Below are 12000 nucleotides of genomic sequence, written 5' to 3'. Positions count from 1 at the left end.
ACTAAGAATTGATTGGAAGAAACATTTAAAGCATGAATTTTTAAACTCATACATACCAAACATGAATATTACCCTTTAAGGCTTAAGCTATTCAATACTTATTAAAAGCAAGACATACACAATGAGTGATTAAAACAAGGATAGTCAAATGTGTGGGTTACATAATATGCAGTTATGCATATAAAGGTTTAGTTTCATTAAAAATTTAAAATGAAAGTCTTTTAAGATGATTTTAGGTGCATATGGAAGCAGACATTTTTTGTGAACCAAGGAATTTCAGTCGGTTTCTTTGTCTTCCATGTGTGGGGGAAGACCTGCCCAAGAGAGTCTGTAGCTCGTGATTTTCTATCACAGTTTCCTTGCTTCAGATTAGTTGGCGCTAGGATTTGGACAGATTTATGACGTCCTGTTACAGCTTTGAGGCCCCTCTTTCTGGAATCTCAGCTTCTCAGATTTCAATGTTCTGATGCATCTTATATTTGTCTGATTCAGTCTCTGATATTGTGTGGACCTCTGTGGAGTTCGGGTTGAACTTGATGTTTTTAGACAGCTTGTCGAGGTCTTTGATGGTCATCCCATGTGCAGCTCCGAGGTCTGCTTGGATGGGAGGTTTTCTTTCGTTGACAGGAAAGAGTTCTGAGGTTTTGGGTTGTGGCCCTTCGCTTCTTTCACTGTATACCAGTTCTTGGATGTGGGACTCTGCTCTGCTCAGCAGAGGTGAGGCTGAGAGCTGTTTCTCTCGCCTTGGCTCTTGTTTCTGCTCATAAGCATGTTTAAGTTCTTTTCTGACCATGTAGAGCTGATCGTTGGTATCGTCTATTTGTTGGGTCAGATCGTCTATTTTAGTACTGTACCTTTCAAGGTGGTCTTTGAAGGCACTGACTTCAGCATTCTTGTCGCTGATGTCATGCTTGGCTTTCTCTAGGAGCTGTTCAGCATACTGGAGTCTGTTTACCAGGTCTTTCTGGGCAGCCTTTGCATGTTGTTGGTCGAGCTGAGCTGCTGCTGTACCAACTTGTTCTGTTGTTTCCTGCTCCCTCTCGTTGGGTACTTTGAGTTGATCTTGAACTTTCACTTCCAGCTTGTCTATGCGGCGTTTAGCACGTGTCAGCTCCTCTTGAAGGTGGGTGACGTGCTTGTCGCTCAGTTTCAGCTGGGTTGTGACGGCATAGATTAGAGAGCTGGAGATTTTGACTAGCTCCTCGTGGTTGTTGTTCTGGCTTGAATCTTGTGTCAGGAATGTTCTCAGGATTAGGATTATTATTAAAAATAATAACAGTTCAAGGGTCTTGGGGGTGAGGCTGTCTGTCGTGCCTCTCAGCCAAGTGTTCCCATCTTCCCCTTGTGCAAAGCCTATGTGTGGTGAGACAACTAAGTGTTGTGTCAGTGATTTTGAACCACTAGTGTAGTGTGGTGATGACTGTGTTGGTCTCAGGGTGTCTAGGTGGTAGACTAAAGATGTGAAGACTTCGTCACTCTAATGAGGAAGAGGGAAAAGATGAAAAACAAATTCAATTAAAATAAACAATTCCCTTTTTTTTCCAAATAAGGAAAATTATTTATTTTATTATTTTTTTTCTTTCAATGAAATGTTATCAAGGAGGCAAACAACATTATTAACTCTCTGTTTTAGGCAAACGAATATAAAAATAATTATGATATCTCTTTTTTAGTCGTAGATACAGGCGTAGATACAGGGTTATGAAACAACAGCTAGAGCTCTCAGGCTGCACCTCATTCTTAGACAACAGTAAGCTTTACGCTACCTGCGCTCGTCACTTCGGAAACACACACACATCCTAGGGGAAAGGGACCGGACATATAAACCCCTGGACCTTTACGGCCCACAAAACAGGAACACAGAGCAGAATGACCATGCCACACTTAAGACTTGCTTCTTATGAAGCCACTGGGCCTGCACTAGAACTCACCTCAATAATTGAGCCGCCAGGTGTGATCAATTACAAGACACCGCTCAGTGCCAGTGAGCGTGTCTTCCTGTTTGAAATACGCAAAGAGTGGTGTCAAAAGTATTCACATTCATTACTCAAGTAGAAGTATAGATACTAGGGTTTAAAAAGACTTCTGTAGAAGTTGAAGTATCAACTCAAGTTTTTTACTCAAGTAAAAGTGTAAAAGTACTGGTTTCAAAACTACTTAAAGTATAAAAGTAAAAGTAATGGAAGGAAAACAAAATGCCATTAAGGACAAAAGCTTAGGCCGCGGCACAGGGGCCTATTGTGCACTACCCCACCTCCTCAAAAAAACATTTTTCTAAAGGCCATAATGACTATAATGTTATATTAAAATGTTAATGTTGAAAAATGTGGGATGCACTAGGCAACCTGTTTCAGCCGGATATGTGCCCACTAAAAATACGCATTTTAGTACAATGCAAATACATTAAAAAACCATATATGTGTACTACTGAACATTAACGTGTTTCATGGAGTGGAAGATATGATGACTAGTTGCCTGTAAGTATTGTAATGGTGCAAAAAGTCAAACTTCAGAGGCATGTCATCAATAATCTTTATTGGAATGTAATGTACATCCAAGCTTAGCTGCAGGAATCTGTGAGGGCAACGGACGAAGAGAAAGCACCCGTTTGATAAATGAGCCAGTAGTGGAGAAGTAATAACTTTTAAGAAATCATCTTTTTTGAGTGTGATGTGATTTGTGTCATGTGCAGGTGCGATGATCGCGTACAAACCAATAGGGTGTTGGAATGGTATAGGTTTATATTCTCATCCAACCACAGTTCACTCTATCCGGATGGCGCCATTTATCTGGATAGGTTATTTTTTTGAGCGATGACTAAGGGCGATGCTAGGATTTTCATTTTAGGGGGGCTCAGCCCCCAATGATGGTATAATAATAAAAAATAAATAAATATTTACAAAAAAAATGTATTAATAGGGTAGGATGGTATACTAAACTTATTGCAGATTTCCACTGTATTGCATAGATGGGTATAACATCCGAGTACAAGCCAAATACAAGTCTACCTGATCTCACACACACACACCTGTTTACTGTACAAACCAAAAATGTTACTGTTTGCATTACTAGTACAAATCTTTTTCTATGCTCAAGTACAAACAGAAAATTGTAAACATAAAACATCATATCACTTTAAACTTACACTGACTATCCATATTAGCAATATAAACAACACAGCTATAAATGGATTAAACTATGTGGGTGCTGTGATTAATTTTTAAAAGTAAAAAATAAAAAAAGCCGCAAAACTGAAGCAGTCTGTGAGAAGGACACACAATGTTTCAATCTCTGTCAATCACTCTGATATGCACTGACCCAGTGCTGTCTGTCACTGTCTTTAATCACTTCTATGCCTAACTGTATGGTAGTTAATGCCACATGCACTGTAATATTAAGTTCTATATTGAAAGCTAAATTTTCAAATGAAAATAGCAATAACGTGATGGTTTTATAAAGTATGCGTATAATGTGTTAAGGGCTTTCGCTGAAGGAAACAGCTGTGGTGTGATGAGTGGTGAATGCAGCGAACACTTTACAGAAGATTGGAAACCGATTGCTCTCCCATGACTTTTTGTAAACTGTATTTAAGACAAAGAACTGCACAGATGTAGATATTATAACAATCTATCGATAAACACACACCTCGTCCTCTCCTCTGCGCCACCGCAGTCTGTGGATTGAAGAACGCGCAGAAAGATGGGGAGGAGCCGAAGTCTGCTGCTGTTTCAAATTTAAAGGGGAAGAATCGCAAGATTTTTAGGAGGGCTGAGCAGAAATTTAGGGGTGCTAAAGCTCCCCTAAAAATGACCTAGCAACGCCCATGACGATGACAAGCCGGAATGAAAACGAGCCGAAATGAAATAGGAGTAACGAGGCTATTTTTAAAATGTAAGGAAAATGTAAAGAGTAGAAGTAAAAAGTCGGCTGAAAAATAATTACTCCAGTAAAGTATAGATACCCAAAATTTCTACTTAAGTAAGGTAATGAAGTATTTGTACTTCGTTACTTGACACCTCTGGCAGAGTTTAAAATGGGATCTGATTCTAATGAATTCACAAACCATAATAAAACTCATTCGGTCACAAGAGCTAAATTTCAAGTGTCCCAGAAAAGGTCTATAGTCTATTTGTCTATAGTCAGATGCTCTGTTTTTTTTTTTTTTTTTTTTCTTTTTATACTTGCATTGTTGTATGTTTAACTTGTATGTAGCACCATGGTCCTGCGAAACACAACATTTCCTTCCACTATTGTCCACACATGTAGCAGAATGACAATAAAGCTCAACTTGATCTGACTTGACTTGAGTACTTATGAAATGGAATAATTTCATTTTTTTATTTCTAATAAATTTGAAGTTGCTACAAACCTGTTTTGTGCTTTGTCAATATAGTCTATATATTCACAATTATTAACTCCATATTTATATAAAGACACACACATTGATTATATTTCAATACTACTTTTATTCAGCAAGGACACATTAAATTGATCAAAAGTGAGAGCAATATAGGAATAAATTACATTTTATAATATATGTACCATCTAAAACCATTAGTTAAATTGTAAGTGTATTGTATTGTGTTTTTCATAATATTTCAGCTTTTACTTTTAATCAGAAAGAAGAAGAAAAATTGCCTTTGTGAGCAGAAAACACTTCTTTCAAAAATAATTATTTCAAACTTTTGACCAGTAATGTAGTTCAATGCTGTGATGCCACAACCATATGCAGTGTTTGAAACAAGCTAGACAGTCACTGCAGCTGACAAAACATATATATATATAGAGGTCCTTTTAAAAAAATTAGCATATTGTGATAAAGTTCATTATTTTCTGTAATGTACTGATAAACATTAGACTTTCATATATTTTAGATTCATTACAACACAACTGAAGTAGTTCAAGTCTTTTATTGTTTTAATATTGATGATTTTGGCATACAGCTCATGAAAACCCAAAATTCCTATCTCAAAAAATTAGCATATCATGAAAAGGTTCTCTAAACGAGCTATTAACCTAATCATCTGAATCAACTAATTAACTCTAAACACCTGCAAAAGATTCCTGAGGCTTTTAAAAACTCCCAGCCTGGTTCATTACTCAAAACCGCAATCATGGGTAAGACTGCCGACCTGACTGCTGTCCAGAAGGCCATCATTGACACCCTCAAGCAAGAGGGTAAGACACAGAAAGACATTTCTGAACGAATAGGCTGTTCCCAGAGTGCTGTATCAAGGCACCTCAGTGGGAAGTCTGTGGGAAGGAAAAAGTGTGGCAGAAAACGCAGCACAACGAGAAGAGGTGACCGGACCCTGAGGAAGATTGTGGAGAAGGACCGATTCCAGACCTTGGGGGACCTGCGGAAGCAGTGGACTGAGTCTGGAGTAGAAACATCCAGAGCCACCGTGTACAGGCGTGTGCAGGAAATGGGCTACAGGTGCCGCATTCCCCAGGTCAAGCCACTTTTGAACAGAGAAGCAGCACTGGACTGTTGCTCAGCGGATGAAAGCAAATTTTGCATGTCATTCGGAAATCAAGGTGCCAGAGTCTGGAGGAAGACTGGGGAGAGGGAAATGCCAAAATGCCTGAAGTCCAGTGTCAAGTACCCACAGTCAGTGATGCTGGTGTTGGTCCACTGTGTTTTATCAAGGGCAGGGTCAATGCAGCTAGCTATCAGGAGATTTTGGAGCACTTCATGCTTCCATCTGCTGAAAAGCTTTATGGAGATGAAGATTTCATTTTTCCGCACGACCTGGCACCTGCTCACAGTGCCAAAACCACTGGTAAATGGTTTACTGACCATGGTATTACTGTGCTCAATTGGCCTGCCAACTCTCCTGACCTGAACCCCATAGAGAATCTGTGGGATATTGTGAAGAGAAAGTTGAGAGACGCAAGACCCAACACTCTGGATGAGCTTAAGGCCGCTATCGAAGCATCCTGGGCCTCCATAACACCTCAGCAGTGCCACAGGCTGATTGCCTCCATGCCACGCCGCATTGAAGCAGTCATTTCTGCAAAAGGATTCCCGACCAAGTATTGAGTGCATAACTGAACATAATTATTTGAAGGTTGACTTTTTTTGTATTAAAAACACTTTTCTTTTATTGGTCGGATGAAATATGCTAATTTTTTGAGATAGGAATTTTGGGTTTTCATGAGCTGTATGCCAAAATCATCAATATTAAAACAATAAAAGACTTGAACTACTTCAGTTGTGTTGTAATGAATCTAAAATATATGAAAGTCTAATGTTCATCAGTACATTACAGAAAATAATGAACTTTATCACAATATGCAAATTTTTTGAAAAGGACCTGTATATATATATTTTACCCTTAGATTGCCAAGATGGACTTAAATCACAATGAGATCTTGTCCTCCTCTTCTGTCCTACAAGTCACTCCATCCTCCAGCCCATTTGTCCTTCCCAGTCCCACTCTGAACATGTCAACGTTGGATTCTGCCAACTTCTCCAACACGACTAGAGGTAGCGAGATGATCTTGCGCAACAGCAGCGGAGCGGTCGCTGGTGTGGCGATCCTCTGCCTCGTGTTCCTCCTCGGTGTCCCCGGGAACGTCTTCATCATCTGGAGCATCTTGGCCCGAGCACGGCATCGCTCCATCACCATCCTCCTGATCCTGAACCTCGCCTTCGCCGATGGCTTCCTCGTGTTGCTGACACCTTTCTTCATGGTTTATTTGTTTCAGCGCAGTTGGATTTTCGGCCGGGTGCTGTGCAAAGTCCTGTTCTACCTCTGCTGTGCCAACATGTACGCTTCCATATTTTTGATTATGCTGATGAGTCTCCACAGGCTGGTGGCGATACTGTGGCCGAAGTGTGTTGGCATGCTGACGGAGCGCAGGACGCTCACGAGGGTGCTGGTGGGACTCTGGGTGCTCGCTTTGGGACTCTCTGTGCCTGTTTTGGTTTTCAGGGCCACCAAAGAGGTCAGCAGAGAGCCTCAGAGTCTCGTGTGTGACTGCCATCACCCGCAACCACAATATGTGAGTCTACATTACTACATTCTACATTACTATTTCAGATCAAAACTTATTACATGCACATCCTAGCAAAAAAAAAAAAAAAAAGCACAATGAATTGAATGATGCTCTTCATCAGACTGAAAATTACACACATACAGTAATGCATAACCCCTCAGCCTATCCAAGATGTAGATGAGTTTGTTTCTTCATCAGATTTGGAGAAATGTATCATTCCATCATTTGCTTCAATGGATTCCAAACAGCTGATAAAACATCATAATAATCCACAAGTAATTCACACCACTCCAGTCCATCAATTAACATTAATCTTGTGAAGAAAAAAGCAAGACATTTATGAGAAACAAATCCATCATTACAATGCTTTAACTTTAAACCATTGCTTCTGGCAAAAATATAAAAGTTCCTCTGGTGAAAAAGACCATCCTCCGTTGTCCACTCACATGAAAATGTTTGTTTAGAAGTGTTTTGGCTTGTAAACATTAAGCCATGGACTTCCTCTGTCTTATCGCCGAGTATTGAGCTGCGTTTAGCTCTCTCTTAGCGCTAGCTGCTTTACCGTGCCATTCCGTGTTTCTGTTCAGTTCCAGTAATTGTATTGCGTTTATCACTCTCCGAGCGATAGCTACATTTACTGAGCCCTCTCTGTTTTCTTAGTCTTGTCTTGCCTTGTTAGTTTTCCCTGTGTTTTATTGTGTCCTGGATTTACCCCTAGCCTAGCCCTTTGGACACTGTTTACCTCTCGTTGGATTATTGCTCGTTCTCCTGGATTATCTCTCTGTAAAATAAAGAAAACAAATAGGGTGCACTTTCAGCATTCTCAGCCTCCGTGAATATGTTCCTGAAGAGAGTATGCACAAGTAGCTTATAACACTGTGAAGACAAAGGAAAACATGAAATCGCATCATATGACCCTTTTAAGTAACATTTTGTTTTGGTAAAATTAAGTAATTTCATATAGTGACACACTTGCCAAGTACGGTGACCCATACTCTGAATTGGTGCTCTGCATTTAACCCATCCAACGTACACACACACACACACACACACACACACACACACACACACACACACACACACACACACACACACACACACACACACACACACACACACACACACACACACACACACACACACACACACACACACACACACACACACACACACACACACACACACACACACACACACACACACACACACACACACACACGCTGTATTGAGGGTGGAGAGAGCACTGGACATTCACTCCCTCCACCTACAATCCCTGCCGGACCGAGACTCGAACCCACAACCTTTGGATTATGAGTCCAACTCTCTAACCATTAGGCCACGACTACCCAAGTTACTTTAGTTGCTTTGTTAAGGAAAGCTATGCTTAAAAATGGTTAAATTCTGCTGTTAAATTTTTTGTCATTAGGTTATTCAGTCCAGAAATCCAAAGCAAACCTGTAGGTTTTTAAATTGCTTTTATAACGTCTCAAATGTTTATAGAACAAATAAGCGTTAAACACCAACCAGCTCTTCTTCCTTCAACAGCCTAAAACAGATCAGGACGAAGCTGCGAGCACTCACCTCTACCCTGGCCTTCGTCAGCAGCTGCATAAACCCCATTCTCTACACCTTGCCGGTAAGTCGTTCATCCGGCAGGAGGGTCTGGCCTTCATGGCGCGGCTGTTGGAGGGAACGGCGCTGGAAACGATTCGGAGGGTCCGGCGCAACAACCATAACAGCTGCGACCGAGAGAAGGAGACCGATGAGGAAGACAGTCTCAAAGACTCAAACTCCACCACCACCACTAACGCAAACTCGGTTATTAAAGTTGTGCCTCAGAAAAACGGCAAGTGAGCGTCTCGTTACGGGGAACTCAGTCCAGCGTTGGGCTGTGCGTTGTTCCGGTTGCACGGTGGGTAAATCAGGAAAGTTTGTGCTTTTGAAACAGATGGAGGTCAATCCAATTTTATATTACAGAATAAAAATGGTTTACCAATGGTGTACCCAAAAATAAAAGAGTAAGGAGCCCCGTGCCTAAGCCAAACCATCACCAGACCGAGAATTGGTCCTACCACATTGGTTTTATACTGTACATTGACTAATGGCTAAACAAGGAAAGTCCACCAATCCTACCTGGAATCTTCTATATTCCAGCGATTTCAAAGAACTGCTTCATGTGTTTGTCCAGTAGATGGCGACACCTGAGAGAAAAATTAACTCTTCAGATTGCGTCAGAAAGACCACCTGCATGCATGCATCCAAAGATTCAAGAAGGGTAAATGTTGGGTTGACACTAAAAATTAAGAGGGAACCCAGTATCCAAGCCCTGTTTTCTTTCAAATGAATTTCCACGACTTTAACATAACATTTCCAGTAGTTCGTGATTAATGTTTAAGGATTGTTTAAAGATTTGACAGATTGCACTCAAATAAATACTTTACAACTGCATTATTAGAAAATGCATAGAAATTTCCATGACATTTAAGTAAGTAAAATGTATTTATATAGCATCTTTCACAGACAAGGAGTCACAAAGTGCTTTACAATTAAAAAAGAAAAAAAAAGTTAAATACCAGCTGTACAAATACCACCAAATATCACAAACATTTGCTTCCAGACCATATTGTTAGTTAAAAGTGTGTCCAAAAAGATATATCTAAGTGTTTTTTAAAAGATTCTACAGAATCATTCTCAATGATAAGAGCAGAGAGTTCTAAAGCCTTGGAGCCACGACACGGAAAGCACGGTCACCCCTTGTCTTAAGACGTGTTCTGCTAATAGTTAAAAGGTCTAGGTCAGAAGACCTCAAAGACCGGCCATTCACACTGAACCCGTATGACAGTAAAAGAGGGTGAATCAAGGTGACACTTTTTTTTTGTCATTGCAACAAATGAGTTAAATCAAAGTTTAAGGATTTATGTGTTTACTTATGTCTGAATCACTTTGTTTTTTTTTTAATAAATATGTTTTACGTCATCAGTCATATTAAATGTGCTGATTTTGTATTAAAGGCATTGTTCACCAAAAAAATTATAATTACCCATGATTTACTCACCTCCAGGTGTATATGACTTTCTTCTTTCAGATGAATGCAATCGGAGTTAAATTAAAAATGTCCCGGCTCTTCAAGCTTTTTAATGACAGTGAAAAGTGGTCAAGAGTTTGAAGCAAAATAAAGTGCATCCATTCATTATAAAATACGCCTACATCATCTGCTGGAATGGCACTCTCTCCTGAACGTGCATACAACAGCGGAAGCTAAAGATTATGGGTTGTATAGTTTTAAATATGATATTATTCTTACACAAACATGTCGATCCCACTCTTTAGGCCTTTATTAACCCCCTGGAGCTGTGTGGAGGACTTTTTATGATGGATGAAACTATGGAAGCAATTTATTTTTCTTCAAAACCTTGACCAGAGTTCACTGCCATAATAAAGCTTGGAAGAGCCAGGACATTTGTCTGAATTTAGATGAAAGTCATATACGAATGGCTTGAGGGTGAGTAAACATGGGGTAATTTTCATCTTTGTGTGAACTATCCCTTTAAATGTGAAGATTTAGGATGTATGTATCCATGTGTTTGTGTTTTGGGATTACAGGGAATTTGAGAGCTCAAATTAAAAACTAAAGCACTTAAATCATGTTCAGTTGAAAATGTGTAAATATCAGCTTTGTGGTTTTACTGTTTTTCTCAGTCGCTTTGGTGGATTTCTCGAATCATCCTTAATATTTGCAAAGAAGTATGTGCATTTCTCAAAATAAGTTGTACAAACAGCACACAATGGATTTCCTGTAAAAGCCTGTAACTTACTCAGATTCTTTAGTTCATCTCTCAAAGGTAAGTATTTATGTCAATGAATATATCAGTGCCATTAGAATGAACAGTCCTTGTGTCATTGTTCACAAACAACATAATCCAAATGCTTAGTCATGTTGTCAATGGAACAGTGCACTCTGTTACTGTAGTATTTCCTGATGTAAACTATGGTAACGGTTTGGATGACAGTTACTGTACTGAAATGCAGAAGGCTGCACTTCTTAGGTATGCCATATATCCTTTCAAAACTACAAATTTACACATTACTGTATGTGGGATATTGATTGAAAGAGACTGTTTCGAAATGTTTGAATTATTGAGGACATAATACTTACCTAGCAGGGGAGACACCATGATCAAGAAGGTGGTTCACCCAGGGCGAGGCTTGGCCATTGCACTCCGGTTGTGCTGACCCCTGCGAATTCCCCAAATGTGGGAATCTCGACTGCATAATTTATGGTAGTGGGGGACTGCGTTCGCGCTCTCCCCTGAAATTTTTGGGGGAAGTCGTGGCCTAATGGTTAGAGAGTCGGACTCGTAATCGAAAGGTTGCGGGTTCGAGTCCCCGGCCGGCAGGGATTGTAGGTGGGGGGAGTGAATGTCCAGCGCTCTCTCCACCCTCAATACCACGACTGAGGTGCCCTTGAGCAAGACACCGAACCCCCAATTGCTCCCCGGGCGCTGCAGCATGGCTGCCCACTGCTCCGGGTGTGTGTTCACGGTGTGTGTGTGTGTGTGTGTGTGTGCATTTGTTCACTACTCACTGCTGTGTGCGTGCACTTGGATGGGTTAAACGCAGAGCACCAATTTCGAGTATGGGTCACCATACTTGACAATACGTCACGACTTTACTTTTGCTTTACTTTTTTTTTTACATGGTCGATCTCCCAATATTTAGCTGCACCCTTCAGCCATTGTAAGGTCATGATTGACAACACAGTCCACAATAGTGGCCCTTATTTCATCTAATATGTGCCTATCTTTGGCCTCTTCTGCCTCTTCCTCTGTTTTGCCTCTGTACCCTTCCACCATGCATCATTATTCCTCTTCTTCCTCTCGTCTGTTGACCCTGATCATTTTCTGGATGTTCATCCATCATCAGAATTTGTAACTTTTGCATTGTCCTCTGTCTATATATGCTTTCCATTTGAAGGTTCATGAGATGCACCTTTGAGCT

General features: G+C 40.4%; 1 protein-coding gene and 1 pseudogene across 2 annotated transcripts in view; both read left to right on the top strand.

Moving 5' to 3' along the window:
- Positions 1-12000, top strand: part of LOC306871897 (leukotriene B4 receptor 1-like) — a 31779-nt gene that overhangs the window by 9884 nt on the left and 9895 nt on the right. The gene's annotated exons all lie outside the window — the stretch shown is intronic.
- On the top strand, positions 6352-8856 carry LOC306875969 (leukotriene B4 receptor 1-like; annotated as a pseudogene). Its single transcript has 3 exons — positions 6352-7012; positions 8429-8459; positions 8548-8856. The product of its transcript is annotated as a leukotriene B4 receptor 1-like (transcript).

The sequence above is a fragment of the Barbus barbus genome, assembly GCF_936440315.1.
Source record: "Barbus barbus genome assembly, chromosome: 1".
NCBI lineage: Eukaryota > Metazoa > Chordata > Actinopteri > Cypriniformes > Cyprinidae > Barbus > Barbus barbus.
Note: the sequence above shows the minus strand (reverse complement) of the source record. Positions and strands in the feature narration are given on the sequence as shown.